We start from the raw sequence: 11,082 nt of genomic DNA on the forward strand, positions 1-11,082 counted from the left end.
GACATTCAGAGACCACTCCATTTTATACCCAGCCTGACATTCAGAGACCACTCCATTTTATACCCAGCCTGACATTCAGAGACCACTCCATTTTACTCCAGGGAGACAGTATGAGAATGGACACTTCAGGGTGAAGAACCTAACCGTTACCTGGAAGCAGTCTCATAAATGCTGCCAATTTTAGGGTCCTTGAAACTGATCGGGAAGTTGTATAAAATCGGCTATGTGTGGTTGGTGGGAGGTGGGTGCTCTTTAGAGTTGGCTACACTGTGCTTTAACACTGATGTGCTAATCTAATTGGATTAGATTTAGCCTCAAGAAAGGCAGTCCTGCACTGAGATCCAAAACCCTAAGACTCAGTACAGTCAGGTGACTTGGCCTAAAGGCAACGTTCATAAAGGGACTGCGGAAAGGTTTTAACCATGTGGGTAATTTGAGTTCAAGAATCATGTGCCTGAACTCCACATATTAACTAAAACTATAACCACAACAAGGATCCAACAGTCACGTACACAATGTTGTCTCTTTCCCGAGGAGCTGCACAGAACGCCTCCCGCCCCGCAGGCAGGACTCCCAACACAGAATCGGTGCCGCTCAACTCCAGCTTGGTGAGCCAATGAGTCTCCAGAAGCTTCATGATCCAAACGTCCCACTATGACAGGACAAAGGTAGACTCAGGGATTCCTAGGACTCTACCCCAGTCAACCTCCCTCCTCCTAGAGCAGTGGTTCTCAACCTGTGGGTCACTACCCCATTGGCGATCAAACACCCTTTCACGGGTGTCACCTAAGACCATCAGAAAACACAGATGGTTACATTATTATTCAATTACAGCTATGAAGTAGTAACAAAAACGGTTTCCTGGTTGGGGGGGTCACCACACCATGAGGTTGCAGCATTGGGGAGGCTCCGAACTAGTGCTCTAGAGACTCTCACCCACCCACCCGAGACCACAAGCCACTGAAACAGAATTAAATACACTTGGTGAGAGCAGATGTGGGAGTGACCGATGACCTTCCCCCCTCCACCCATGAAGGCAATCACAGCAACTGATATCCAAGTGGCCATGGCCACTCGTGCTAATGACAATTCTGAAACAAGCTCCTTCTGAGGCGGCACTCATCAGTCTCTCCCAGGTGATGGCATTCTGCCCCTGGCTTACGATTTCACTTTGTTTTCCATGTATCATCAAAAAAGGACTTGGTGAGATACAATGCCTCTCCAGGGCCAAATAAGCCACCTAGGAAATCTCAGGTGGAAAGGATGGGAGGTTCAGGAGCCCTGCACCATGGCGGTGGCGTACATAAGGCTTCCCACGCACACAGGGCCCCACCTCACCCCCTTTCCTCTCCCTCTGGCTTTCCAGCTCTTTGGTCCACAGAAGTGTCCCATTCCTTTACATACGTCCAAACTTCCTCCACAGTCTAGGAGGAAGTAATTCAAGGCTCTGCTAACAGCAGTTTAACTCCCCAGGGGTTGCAGTAAGCACTTAAAGGAAGAGAGGTGATGAAATACTGTGTTTTCAAGCGCTTTCCAGGTCCCCCTTGAATGACATCTCTCCTTTCCTCATTCACAGCTCTACTTGCTACAAATGATAGATAGATAGATAGATAGATAGATAGATAGATAGATAGATAGATAGATATGGTGAGATCTGTAACGAAGGGAATGTCAGAAGTAAAATGGAAAAGATATCCAAGTCTTTCCCCCAAATGCCATTCCATATTAACCTTCCCTAGTGCATCGCTCTGCCACTCTAGTTATCATCTGGCCCTCACTGCCTTCTTCCCTTCTAGAGCTCTTAAGTGTTTCTTGTCTCCAACCCAAGAGCTGCTCTGAATGGTTCCCTATGTGTATCACCCCTTATAGTGCATCACCCCACCTTGCACTGCATTACCCCATCTTGCAGCACATCACCCACCTGCAGGGCATCACTCCCCCCTGTAATACATCACTCTCCCCCTGTAGTGCATCACCCCCTTTGCAGTGCATCATCCCCTTTGCAGTGCATCACCCCTTTGTAATACATCATCCCCTTTGCAGTGCATCACCTCCCTGCAGTACACCACCCCCTTTGCAGTGCATCACCCCCTTTGCAGTGCATCACCTCCCTGCAGTGTATTACCTCCCCACAGTGTATCACCCCTCTTGCAGTACATCACCCCCTGCAGTGCATCACCTCCCTGCAGTACACTACCCCCTTTGCAGTGCATCACCTCCCTGCAATGTATCACCTCCCTGCAGTACATCACCCCCTTGCAATGCATCACCTCCCTGCAATGCATCACCCCCTTGCAGTGCATTACTTCCCTGCAGTGCATCACCTCCTTTGCAGTGCATCACCCACCCACCCCTTGCAGTGCATCACCTCCCTATATAGTGCATCACCCCCTTTGCAGTGCATCACATGCCCCTTGAAGTGCAGTTTCAGCTGTGCTCCATCCTCCAGCGTGTCACACCCTTGGCCACTGATGGGGTCACCACCCTCCCTGTAAGCCTCGAGTCAAGATGAACTCTTTGTGCTGTGGAGTTTTGCCGCCCTTCGTGAGTTTGTATTCTCTGCCTTATATGACTCGTGCACTAAAGGATAAAAGCGTGTATGAGATGAAATTAAATGGGATTTAACTACTCATTGCTGCTTCCTAAAAGTGAAAGGAAATAGATTTGGCAATCACTTCAAATGACCTTGATGTCTATTCTGGGAAAAAGTCAAGAGCACATTAAAAAAGGAGAAAAATAATGTAATTGTGAAGGCGTCTTTAACCTCGCCCCTCCCTTCCTTAGCTTCCTTCAGGCTTATAACATCATCTGTTAATGCACATATACCCAGCCACACATAAAGCTTTCCATGGTTTGTGAAAATGAACTAATATGCAATCTTGAGATCTCTGCCTGCTCTTTCTAAAGACTGCACCCCAGCCACACCACAATGTATCCAAGCAATTTCAGAGACAGGAACTCACTTTATTTCCACTTTTCTGGGTGTTTGTTGCTTTCTTATCACCACAGAAATGAACTGTCAAAAACCTTCACTGCATATCCTAGGTCATTCACTATCTTAACAGCAGGATGACAGGACTAGGACAGGATGCCAGGGTGCATCTACTCATGCCTGCATTTCAAAGGCAGGTTTTATAAAGATCAAGTGAATTCATACATGTGTATACAGATCATCCATGGAGAGATATGAAACACCAAACAAGGGTCTTTTCTGTGCCTTATAATGAGGAGGAAGGGCCACTTCCCATTCATCAGATGCACCCTGTCTCTGTAAGTTACACATCACTCAATAAAAGTATAAAATTCTTCTTAAACTACCTATAGGGAAAAGAATGAAAGTGCAGAGTATACAGAATTGTCTTTATTCAATTAAATGGTCTAAAGTCAAAAATGTATAGAATTTAGCTTCAACTTCTTATCTGTTTTGAGTACCAACATCATCATCAACTCTGGAGATACACAGTCAGGTTCCTTCCTTCAAGGAGCTCAGAGTCCAATAAAGAACAAGACCTGCACTGTGCCAGATAAGCAGGTGTGTGTGGAGGGCAGTGCCAGGTGGCGGGGTGGTGCTCTGGGAGTGACACCTGTAGGCTCCTTTAGCAGCTGCCTCCTTGGTAAGCAGGCCAGGCACCAGTCTGTCTCTTGGGGCTGGACTCTTAAGGAGAGGTTAAAGGTGACTCTTCTCGTTTTTCTTCCTTTACAAACATTTCTGAATTTGTCAAGATTTATAAAATTGACATTGATGTAATTTCCACTGGGAGCAAATGAAACAAAACAAAAGCAAAAAAACAAACAAAACAAAACAAACCCCGCTTTTGAAAATAGCAACCCAAGTGAACATTTCTTACCTTAACAGTTAAAGCCCTAATCGAAAGTCTGGCTATTTTCTCAGTCTTTAATGAATGTTCAGAGGTCTTTTCAAGGAGATGGTGTTCCATTTTGGGGGGGATGGGAGGTAGGGGTTTGGGGGCTCAAACTGTTCAGCATATATAAAGGCAGCTACAAGAAGTAAAGGAAGAAGACAGCACAGCAAGGAACAGGTGTCCACCCTGTCCCACCCCACCCCACTCCAACCCCCATCCCCCAGCTCTCTGGCTTTCAAATGGCTCTGCAGTTAACCATGGACTACAATCTGGATCTGGAAGAGCTTTCAAAGGCTCCAGCATGGAAGTACTGTGAGAAGGTGGAATCCTAAAGGTACAGGACCTGTTGGGGGGCTGAAGCTCACTGGAGACACGTCCTCGTGGGAAAACAGAAGGGTCTAGCTGCCCACTCTTCCTTTCTCTCCTGCTCGTGGGAGAACTTCAGCTCCACCACACACCTTGCTACCGGCCTAAAGGCAGCAGAGCCAACCAGCTGTGGACTGCACACCTGAAACTGGGAGCCAAAACGTCTCCCTTTTCTCTTTGAACGTCATCCGAGATATTTTTTACAGCAGCAAAGCCAGCTAACACAAATCTTTCTAGAAAATGTGTGGAATCTTGACTAAGGAACAACACATCAGGAACACATTCGTACTATGACGGAAATGTATTCAAAGTGAGTGAGGACGAACAGCTCTGGGTGGAATCTGGCTGCCCCAACTGACGACAAAAGGCTGCCTAGTGCTTTCTTACCAGGAATGCCACATTTCCAGCTAAATCACTGGTCTTTCTTGGGATGTGTCTTTTGCATAACACTCGAGAACAGTTTGGGAGAGACACCAGGGGAATCAATTCTAATCCTCAAATGCTCTGCTCCTACAGATTCTGTCAGGTAATGAACAAAAACTTTGAACAATATAAGACCTGAATGCACCCAGTATCTATTGTGTGTTTTAAGGCTAACTTATCCTGAATATGATCACCAAGTTAAGAACTAGGAAATACCAAACAAGGAAACGATGTCCCCTCTGGCGCTGTGGCCATCGTCATCTATGGGTGGTGATTATCCAGTGAGCGGCCATTGCCAAGGGCACTGAAGAGTGAAGCATCTTCTCCTGAGTGGTTTCTGGTACTGGAGTTACATCAGACACACCTCCACGCACTTGCCAAATGAGCTCCCATTGTAGAAACCAAACTTTCAGTGTAAACTTTAAATGATTAGCAAGAAGAGAAAACAGAGTGGATTCCACGTTCGATACTACAAAGGATGGATGAAAATTAAAAGCAGCGGCACACCCGAGCTCTGCTGAGCAGTGCTTGGGCCCAGCAAACCGTGCACGGGAGGCATGAATTCTGTTTCCACAACATGGTAGGCTGAAGCCCAAGGGCTGTCTTTCACTGCTAGCACTGTGAACAAATACAAATCAAATACCTTAAAATGTGCCGTGACTGTCTCTCAGTAAGATCAAGATCATACTGCCCAAAGCAAAAAAGTTTCTGAGGAACGTTTGCCCACTGACTGCTAGTGCCTTAATTTCCCTACAGGCACAAGGGGATGCTGGTCTCGCTGTCCAGAGTCAGTTCCTGGGCCTTGGTGGGTCAGCATTATAAGCAAGTGTCACCATATTTCAATTCCCTGAACAGAGGGGACCTGAGTTAAACCTCAGGTACTACAATGACTCCTTAGAACACGCTCAGCTTGTGTGCTCTCCCTTCCACTCTCCCTACCCTGTGTGTGTATGTATGTGTATGTGTGTGTGTGCATGCATGTATTGTGGGTGTGGGTATGTGTCTATATATACACACAAGCAGGAGGAGAAACAGAGTGTAAGGCAGAGGTGAGAATCGTAAATCTCACTTAGGAAACTATGAAGGGGAGCCTGACAGACTCCTGACTTGCAGTGACGTGACACTCTTTTATCACCAGCATGAAGGAGAACCACTACACCCAGAGTCTATGTGCCTCATACAGTAGACTGTGTGCAAGCAACTGTAGTACAGGGTTCTTAGTCTTGGGTGTTCTGTACTCCCTCTGACAAATGTATGAGCACCTGGGAACATGGAACCCTTTCTTTCTGACAATAATTAGCATCAGAACAGAGCTGCAACAGAGCTGGGGCTTTGTTTATATTCACTGCAGTCCTCATAATGCCTGTGAGGAATTTATCATTCTCACTTAAGGGAAAAACAAAAAACAAAAAACAACTGAGGCTCAAAAATGCTAACTAGCTCTGCAGGATCACATCACCATTAGGTAGTAGAAAAAGGATACAAACCTTCATGTGTATACTACCAAAGGCCTATACACCAATCCCTTACATACAGAGGCCCCAGGAACATCAGCAATAACCCTAGAGTGTTTCCTGACAAAGCACTCAGTTTAAGCCACTGTGTTGGTCCTATGCTAACCAGCCAGAGAGAGGCGACCCAGCTGTTGATTTAACAAGAACTCAAGAGGTCTGGCAATGAGCCCAGTTTAACTGTCCACAGCCATGGACCCCACACACATCCTTGTTTAAAACCTCCTAGGAGAGCCAGGCAAGGGTGGCGCACGCCTTTAATCCCAGCACTTGGGAGACAGAGGCAGGAGGATTTCTGAGTTTGAGGCCAGCCTGGTCTACAAAGTGAGTTCCAGGACAGCCAGGGCTACACAGAGAAACCCTGTCTTAAAAAAAAAAAAAAACACCCTCCTAGGAGGACCCCTCTCCCCAAGATTCCTCCTCTGCAGAACAGCAAACCAAGTTCACCGTTATTTCAGATTTCCAAAGACAAAAACTGCACATTTACCTCCAACAACAACAAAAAACTAACTAAACGGCCTTTGGTAGTGGGAAATTTTAACTGTTAGTCCCATAATAAACACATCATATTGGAAAGCAAATTTCTTAAAAAGACGTGTTGAAAAGGAGGGCGTGGGCAGCACACTCTACCAAGCAGGCCGCGGCAGTCAAGTATCTGTGTGTCTCCCTATCAGTGAGTCAGCGCGTCATGACTTCATGTTTAGCACACAACCACATCTCCCAAGCTGATCCAGAGCCTGCCTCTTTACACTCAGTTCTCTGACCCAACCATCGACTGCCCTTCCAAACGGCCAGTGACACGCACAGGCAGCCTAAGAGTGACTCCTAAGGAGTTTCGACACTGTTCTAAAATGTGAATAAACTCCCAAAGCGAGCACACTTGAGGGGCATGGCATCTACTGAGGTGTGAAACACTTTCAGCTGCTGATTCAAAGAAACAGCTCCCCACTACAGCCACACCTCAGTTAATTCACTGAGTTCAAACACACTCAGGAACTAGAGTACAAAATTGTACTGACTCATTACAGAAAAACTAAACTGACCTACATTTTACCAACTACCTTGAGCTAAATTCTATAAAGAAACAAATCAGAGTGCAAATGAAGAAGAAAATACGCTAAGGGAGAAAATGCTGTGGAAAAGCCGGCGGGGGGGGGGGTGGTGTCCAGTTGGGGGGCAAGAAACCAGCTTCAGGGCTTGAGAGTCGCAAGGCTCCTGAATAGGACCTGAGTTCAGTTTCCAGAACCTTTTTAGCTGCTCACAACCACCTGTAATCCGACACTCCGGGCCTCCGTGGGCAGCTGCACTCACAAACATAAACCCACGCATGAGCACATAATGTAAAAAAAAATCACATAGATCTTTAAAAACCAACTGGGGAGCCAAAGAGAGGCTCTCAACATGAAGAAAGAAGCAAGCTTAAAAGGCCTCAGAAGGGGCAAAAAGGCTAAGCTCAGGCTACAGTTCCCTGGAGCTCCAGGCTTCAGATTACAATCAAGCCCTATTAGCTCCTACTGAAAACTAATTAGCTACTGAGTTATCTTCCAAGTCAGATGAGATGACTAAAAATGGGAAGATGCTCCAAGACTCTGTGTCTGACTCACAAGCATTATCCACTTCGCCCCCTCTCCCCGGTACTAAAATCCAACTTAACATGGGCTCGTGCAGACCACAGTGCCTTTCCAAATTCTTTAATAGCTGTCCATTTTCAAGTTCTTGAATGCTTAAAAGTCAGGACACTTCCACAACTATGGCACTAAAGTTACTTCCAAGGATGAGGGGGTGGGGTGGGGAAGCAGGGACAGCTTCACGGGGTAGGGACAGACACCCCCTCCCACCTGGCCATGCTGGGTGAGACAGGTGGAACAGGCCCCTGCAGATGACGAGTTTGGGTTTGCCACAGGTCTGGCTATAGTTAGGTCTTCGAATACTATAATTTGCCCACCTGGCCCTTCCATAACTTTGTGGCTCATGGTGGAGTTGACCCACCCACAGAGCAAGCACAGCCACTCCTGGCCTTTCTTAAGGGCAATGGCCACCACACCGCCTGTCTGCTCCTCGCCATCTATCTACCCATGAGTCACAAGCCTGGCCTTACCCAGAGCTTCCCCTCCCTTTCACAAATTGTCAACTTCAATACCTCAGGTCTGGCTATGGCCTCTTGTGTGGCCTCACCCCACAGCAACCAGTTCCACTTTCACTCTGACCACTCACTTCTCACTGCAACTCCCTTCTTTCTCTGCCCAGCCTACAGCATCCCAAGTACCTGTCCATCAGAATCCTACAAGGTCTGACCCCTGCTATCCAGCCGCCCACTCTTACGTAAGTGGACCCGGTATCCACATCCACTTTTCTCTATCTCAGGCTTAGACAGCAGACCACTCCAAAGAAAATGAGCAGCAGAGGCTGGCATCTTCAAGACTGTGTATGTATCCAACAATCTACGCCCCCCACCTCCAGTTTCCAGAAGCCCCCATGTTCAACCCCACCTCACTCACTCAGCAGGCTGCTGCACCATGAGACAAGTAACCTTGATTTTTTCCTTCTCCAGGTCCTCCCGCCCCTTTCCTCAGACTTTGAGGTAAGCATTCCAACTGAGAACCCCCATTACAGGGACTCCCCCAAGCTCCTATGTTTCAAATCTGACTAATCCCCAGGCTATGTCCCTGCTTTGCTTCCATCTTTATCCCGGCTCTCCTCAGATATCCATGACTTGCTATTAGGACACGGCTTCTAAGTACATGTCTTACAAGACACGCATTCACCCACAGAGAGAAAGCCAGACAACTTTACCTGCCTCCTAGGCAGCCCAGGACAGGAGTCCAACCCTCTCCTTAAACAAACTGTGCCTTCACTCTCGGTTCTGCCCTTTCCCAGGCTGCCCAGGACCTCCAGAAAGAATCTGCTGCAGGCTCCACAGCCAGGCTTCCTCACAGCCGGATCTACCCAGGAGTCTGATTCTGATGCTGAGACCCTTGAAAAGAGCAACTCTTGCATCTTCATGACCTAGTAACTCACATCCAGTAGCACAGAGATTGCAAGGCCACTCCTTGTTGGACCTTCATAATTAACATGCAAAAGCATCCGTCTTTGGAGTCTGGCAGACTGTGCATTAGCCTTGGCCTAGTCTTTTCCCACCTCCGCCCTCAGAAAGCCTTCCGTGTCAGCTTTATTTAAAAAAACAAAAATCCCACATACCACATTGAGCTGACCTAAGGACTGAATTCTGAGTAAGTGCAGCTAGAATACTCCAACACAGCTACTGTTGGTATTTCAAAAAATATACCTGTGGTTTCCCTTAACTCTTTGGGGGGGGGGGATAATCTGGCATGTGGACAGCAAAGGCTTCAGAAACACTTCCTGCCTTTTGGCCATTTTGCTCCTCATTAACGCCCCTGCTAAGAGGCAAGGAGGGGCGGAAATGTCCTTCTGTCAACATGACTAATGACGTGTTATCTCTGGTGCTACTGCTGACCCTCTGCCAGCAGGATCTGCTGACTCAGCAACACCCCTGCTTCCCCCACACAGGTGGATAGCAAGCAAACACTTGTTATGAATATGGCCGCCTTGGACCAGTGCTGCAGAAAGCATACAGTAGGCACACGCAGGCTGTGTAGAAGCAAGACTCATCGGGCCTTGTATTGGCTGAGATTTTTTTTTTTTTTTTTTTGTCATCCTGACAAAACCTAGTCACCTGAGAAGAACCTGAACTGAGAAAATGCCTCCATCAGATTGGCCTGCAGACAAGTCTGTAGGGCATTTTCTTGACTAATGAATGACGTGGGAGGGCCCAACCTTCTGTGGGAGGTGCCACGCCTAGATAGAAAGTCCTGGGTTATATAAGAAAGCACAGTGAGGCAGTGGACGTGAGAGACAAGTCAGTAAGCAGCACTCCTTGGCTTCAGCTTCTTCAGTTCCTGCCTCCAATCCTTTCCCTGAGTTCCTGCCCCGGCCTCCCGCAATGGTGCACTGTAGCCTTCAAAGTAACACAGACCCTTTCCTCTCCATGTAGCTTTTGGTCATGGTCCTTACCACAGCAACAGAAAGTAAGGTAAACCCAGGTAACCTTAAAGAGTGCTGGAGACAGGGATGGATTAAGAAGGCAGGGATTCCAGCATGGGTGGTCTAGAATACAGGCTAAGGACTTTATGTGAACTACTGCACAAATAAATAACTAATTAAATAAAGGCATTTTTCAGTACAATGGGTTGTGTGTGTGTGTGTGTGTGTGTGTGTGTGTGTGTGGGTTGTGTGTGTGTGTGTGTGTGTGTGTGTGTGTTGTGATTCAGGCACTGAATTTCCCAATGCCTGAGACAGGTACACATAAACAGAGCTGACGACAAGCAGGTAGAAAACAAGCAGGTGCATAGCTCAGTCTCACCCTCACGCATCCCAGAGCGGCTGGGGGGGCAGAGACATGCCTGGGCTGCGGACTGGGGGGCCACGGGCACAGGACAGGTGCATTGGGAACAGAAGTGACAGCACAGGCAGACATGGCAATCCCACGAGCCATACATAAGCTGAGCGGTCTGGATATTTTATAGTCTCCCACTTACTTGATTTTTGCTCTCCTCAGAATCCCCCAGGGATTGGTGAGAAGAAAGTCTAAGGGAAGCTCTACATGCACAGTCATTCTTTTTCGTTTTGTACAATCTAAAAAAGAAACCATCTCTGCTAAGGATTCTCCCTCAACAGATGGTCTCTGTGGTTCTGGCACAAGACAGAGTTAAATGAGAGGGAACAAAAGCTACCTGCTCCTCCATCGTGGAAAGGACAGGTGTGTTGCAAAACCCTAGTCTGCTCAGCAGGCATGCCGCTGACCACTCACCCGCCTCCCATACACCTCACCTCAGACACTGACCACTCACCCACCTCCCATACACCTCCCATACACCTCACCTCAGACACTGACCACTCAC

General features: G+C 47.5%; 1 protein-coding gene across 6 annotated transcripts in view; it reads right to left on the reverse strand.

The window, feature by feature from the left end:
* Lrrc1 (leucine rich repeat containing 1) overlaps nt 1-11,082 on the reverse strand; it is a 177,458-nt gene that overhangs the window by 153,014 nt on the left and 13,362 nt on the right. The window contains exon 1 of one of the 6 annotated variants that reach the window (XM_021172928.2): nt 513-608. The exons of the other annotated variants lie outside the window; for them this stretch is intronic. The gene's annotated coding sequence lies outside the window, so the exon portion shown is untranslated. Of the gene's footprint in view, nt 1-512; nt 609-11,082 lie in introns of those variants that run through there. 6 annotated transcript variants of the gene reach the window in all.

The sequence above is a fragment of the Mus caroli genome, chromosome 9 (genome assembly GCF_900094665.2).
Source record: "Mus caroli chromosome 9, CAROLI_EIJ_v1.1, whole genome shotgun sequence".
In the NCBI taxonomy this organism is placed as follows: Eukaryota; Metazoa; Chordata; class Mammalia; order Rodentia; family Muridae; genus Mus; species Mus caroli.